The sequence below is a fragment of the Macaca fascicularis genome, chromosome 4, assembly GCF_037993035.2.
Source record: "Macaca fascicularis isolate 582-1 chromosome 4, T2T-MFA8v1.1".
In the NCBI taxonomy this organism is placed as follows: domain Eukaryota; kingdom Metazoa; phylum Chordata; class Mammalia; order Primates; family Cercopithecidae; genus Macaca; species Macaca fascicularis.
This window is the reverse complement of record NC_088378.1, coordinates 134233239-134238058: the sequence shown is the minus strand read 5'-3', so window position 1 is coordinate 134238058 and position 4820 is coordinate 134233239. Positions and strand designations below refer to the sequence as shown.

Sequence of the window (4820 nt, the reverse complement as noted above, 5' to 3'; positions counted from 1 at the left end):
TTCTTCATCACCAACTTTCCCGCACCTGGGAAAGTGCAGGACAACTGAGCATGCGCCAGGTGACCTCAATCCAAAGAGATCAAAACTTACCCGGCCACGCCTATGGAGACGCCCCTATTACGCCCCTATCCCGCCCACTGCCCTCCCCCTTCCAGTACCAATGCATAAAAGTCTGTCGCTGGCAGGACCCGGCCTGACTTCTTCGGCCCCTCCTACTTGTGGACCGGAGAACCTCACCTAGAGCGCCGGCGTGACTTCCCTGGCCCCATACCTGAGGACCGGACAACCTGGCCCGAGAGTGTGTGCATATTTGCAATAAAAGGCTGCCGCTTTCTTATGTACTTTGGCCTCATGTTTAACTATTTAGCTCTCCTAAATTAAATTAAATTAAATTAAGACATTGTTAATTTTTCCTTTCATTTCTATCAGTCTTTGCTTCATTAATTTTATTTATTTATTTATTTATTTATTTATTTAGAGACAATGTCCTGCTCTGTTGCCCAGACTGGAGTGCAGTGGCACAATCTTGGCTCACTGCATCCTTGACTTCCCAGGCTCAAGTGATCTTCCCATCTCAGCCTCCCAAGTAGCTGGGAATACGGACACATGCCACCACATCCAGCTTTTGTAGAGACAGGTATGGGGAAAAGAAAGAAAGATCAGCCTGTTACTGTGTCTATATAGAAAGAAGTAGACATAAGAGACTCCATTTTGTTCTGTATTTGAGATGCTGTTAATCTGTGACCCTACCCCCAACCTTGTCCTTGCAAGAGACATGTGCTATGGTGACTCAAGGTTTAAAAGATTTTGAGCTGTGCAGGGTGTGCTTTTTAAACAAGTGCCTGAAGGCAGCTTGCTGGTTAAAGTCATCACCATTCTCTTAATCTCAAGTACCTAGGGATACGCACATTGCCAAAGGTCACAGGGACCTCTGCCTAGGAAAGCTAGGTATTGTATTGTCCAAGGTTTCTCCCCCATGTGATGGTCTGAAATATGGCCTCGTGGGAAGGGAAAGACCTGATCGTCCCCTAGCCTGTCACCCGTGAAGGGGCTGTGCTGAGGAGGACTAGTACAAGAGAAAAGAAGGCCTCTTGGCGGTTGTTGGCAGTTGAGATAGAGAAAAGCATCTGTGTCCTGCCCATCCCTGGGCAATGGAACATCTCGGTATAAAACCCCATTGTATGTTCTGTTTACTGAGAAAGGAGAAAAATGCCTTAGGGTGAAAGGCGGGACTTGCTAGCGCAATGTTGCTCTTTATGCACTGAAAAGGTTTATGGAAATGTTTACATATGCATATCAAGGCACAGCACTTTTCCTTAAACTTATTCATGTCACAGAGATCTTTTTTTTTTTTTTTGAGACGGAGTCTCGTTCTGTCGCCCAGGCTAGAGTGCAGTGGCCAGATCTCAGCTCACTGCAAGCTCCACCTCCTGGGTTCACGCCATTCTCCTGCCTCAGCCTCCCGAGTAGCTGGGACTACAGGCACCTGCCACCTCGACGGGGTTTCACCGTGTTAGCCAGGATGGTCTCCCATCTCAGCCTCCCAAAGTGCTGGGATTACAGGCTTGAGCCACCCCACCCGGCCGTCACAGAGATCTTTATTCATATGTCTTACTGCTGACTTTCTCCCTACAATGATCCTATTATCCTGCCACTTCCTTTTCTTTAAGATGGTAAAGATAATTGTCAATAAGTACTGAGGGAACTCAGAGACCGGTGCCGGCGTGTGTCCTTGGTATGCTGAGCGCCGGTCCCCTGGGCCCACTTTTTCTTTCTCTATATTTTGTCTCTGTGTCTCATTTCTTTTCTCAAGTCTCTCGTTCCACCTAACGAGAAACACCTACAGGTGTGGAGGGGCAGGCCACCCCTTCAGACAGGGTTTCACCATATTGCTCAGGCTGGTCTTGAACTCCTGAGCTCAAGCGATCCGCCTGCCTCGGCCTCACAAAGTTCTGGGATTATAGGTGTGAGCCACCACACCCAGACTGCTTCATTTATTTTGAAGCTCTATTGTTATGTGCATACATATTTAGGATTGTTATGCCTTCTTGATTTTACTTTTATCATTATACAATGCCTCTCTTTTTTTTTTTTTTTTTTTTTTTTTTGAGACGGAGTCTCGCTCTGTCTCCCAGGCTGGAGTGCAGTGGCCGGATCTCAGCTCACTGCAAGCTCCGCCTCCCGAGTTTACGCCATTCTCCTGCCTCAGCCTCCCAAGTAACTGGGACTACAGGTGTGGACCTGGCTAATTTTTTGTATTTTTTAAGTAGAGACGGGGTTTCACCGGGTTAGCCAGGATGGTCTCGATCTCCTGACCTCATGATCCGCCCGTCTCGGCCTCCCAAAGTGCTGGGATTACAGGCTTGAGCCACCACGCCCGGCCCCAATGCCTCTCTTTAATGTCTGGTAATTTTTCTCACTCTGAAGTCTACTTTGATTAATATTATTATAACCATGTCAGCTTTCTTTTTTTTTTTTTTTGAAGCCGAGTCTTGCTCTGTCACCCAGACTAGGGTGCAGTGGCACGATCTTGGCTCACTGCAACCTCTGCCTCCCAGGTTCAAGTGATTTTCCTGCCTCAGCCTCTCGAGTAGCTGGGATAACAGGCAGCTGCCGCCACGCCTGGCTAATTTTTGTATTTTTAGTAGAGATGGGGGTTTCACCATGTTAGCCAGGCTGGTCTTGAACTCCTGACCTTAGGTGATCCGCCTGCCTCAACCTCCCAAAGTGCTGGGATTATAGGTTTGAGTCACCAAGACCAGCCTAGCTTTCTTTTGGTCAGTGTTTGCATGTTGTATTATTTGATATCCTTCTAACTTTTATCTACCTATACCCATATATATAATATATAATATAAATAAATATTATATATGTATGTGTATATGTGTGTGTGTGCACGCGTGTGTGTGTGTGTGTATATATATATATATATATAGTTTGTTTGTTTGTTTTTTGAGATAGAGTCTCTCTCTGTCTCCTAGGCTGGAGTGCAGTGGCATGATCGTGGCTCACTGCAATCTCTGTCTTCAGGGTTCAAGTGATTCTCATGCCTCAGCCTCCCAGATAGCTGGGACTACAGGCACATATCACCATGCTTGGCTAATTTTTCGTATTTTTAGTAGAGATGGGTTTTCGCCATTTTGCCCAGGCTGTTCTCAAACTCAGCTCAATCTGCCTGCCTTGGCCTCCCAAAGTGGTAGGATTACAGGGGTGAGCCACCAGACCCAGCTTATACCCTTATATTTAAAGTGAGTTTCTTGTACACAGCATGAAATTGGCTCTTGATTTTTAAAAAGTCCTTCTATAATATATCTTTTAATTTTTTTTTTTAAAGATTATTGACGTGTAATGCAGCTATTGATATGTTTGGACTTAGGTCTACCATTTTACTATTTGTTTTCTGTTTTTTTTTGTACGTCTGTTTTCCCTTTCTTGCCTTCTTTTGGATTATTTGAAAATTTTAAATACTCAATTTTAATTGCTGTAGTGAATTTTGACTATTTTTGTTATTCATTTTATTTATTTTTAAAAGAAGAAAAAAATCCAACTTCTCAAGTTGCTTCTCACTTGATTTTCTGCTTAGGAGGAAAGGGTGAAAATGGAAGAGAATATGAAACAGAGAACTCTGAGTATAATTTCTTTCCAGTTCCTATTCCCAAAATAGATTTGAGGCAGCCAGTTGACAACATACAATGGTTTGATGGACAATTTTTTGACTTTGCAATGGGTTTATTGGGGTATTAAATGCATTTTTGACTTATGATAATTAAACTTATAATGGGTTTATTGGGGTCTAACCCCATATTGAGTTGAGGAACATCTGTTTGTTTGTGTGTGTGTGTGTGTATGTATTCAATATACTGTCTGGTATTCTTTCATTTTAGCATGAAGGACTCTTTTCTATATTTTTTGTAAGGCAGGTCTGCTAACAGCAAATTCTCTTTTTTGTTTTTGTTTATCTGGAAATGTCTTCATTTATCTGTCACTTTTTTCTGGTTTTTGTTTTTGAGATGGAGTTTCACTCTTGTTGTCCAGGCTGGAGTGCAATGGCATGATCTCAGCTCATTGCAACCTCTGCCTTCCAGGTTCAAGCGATTCTCCTGCCTTAGCCTCCTAAGTAGCTGGGACTACAGGCATGAGCCACCACACCTGGCTAATTTTTGTATTTTTAGTAGAGATGGAGTTTCACCATGTTATCCAGGCTGGTCTTGAACTCCTGATCTCATGATCCGCCCACCTTGGCCTCCCAAAATGCTGGGATTACAGGCATGAGCCACGGCGCCTGGCCTCTCTGTCACATTTGCAAGATAGTTTTGCTGGGTATGGAATTCTTGGCTGAACCTGGGCATAGTGGCATATGTCTGTAATCCCAGCTACTTGGGAGGCTCAGGTGGGAGGATCACTTGAACCCAGGAGATGAAGGCCAGCCTGAGTAACACAGTGAGACACCATCTCTTTAAAAATAGGTAGCTGTGGCCGGGCGCAGTGGCTCACACCTGTAATCCCAGCACTTTGGGATGCTGAGGCAGGAGGATCATGAGGTCAAGAGATCTAGACCATCCTTGCCAACATGGTGAAACCCCGTCTCTACTAAAAATACAAACATTAGCTGGGCATGGTGGCAGGCGCCTGTAGTCCCAGCTACTTGGGAGGCTGCGGAAGGAGAATCACTTGAACCCAAGAGGTGGAGGTTGCAGTGAGCCGAGATCACACTACTGCACTTCAGCCTGACAACAGTGAGACGTCATCTCAAAAAAAAAAAAAAAAAAAAGTAATTCTTTGAAAATATTAATAAGCTAGACAAATTTAGTGAGAGTGAT

General features: G+C 44.4%; 1 long non-coding RNA gene across 1 annotated transcript; it reads left to right on the top strand.

Moving 5' to 3' along the window:
• Nucleotides 1–489: 489 nt before the first annotated feature.
• Nucleotides 490–1781, top strand: LOC135970437 (uncharacterized). Its single transcript, XR_010586114.1, has 2 exons — nt 490–637; nt 1361–1781. It is a non-coding gene; the product is annotated as an uncharacterized lncRNA (long non-coding RNA).
• The last annotated feature ends 3039 nt before the right edge of the window (nt 1782–4820 follow it).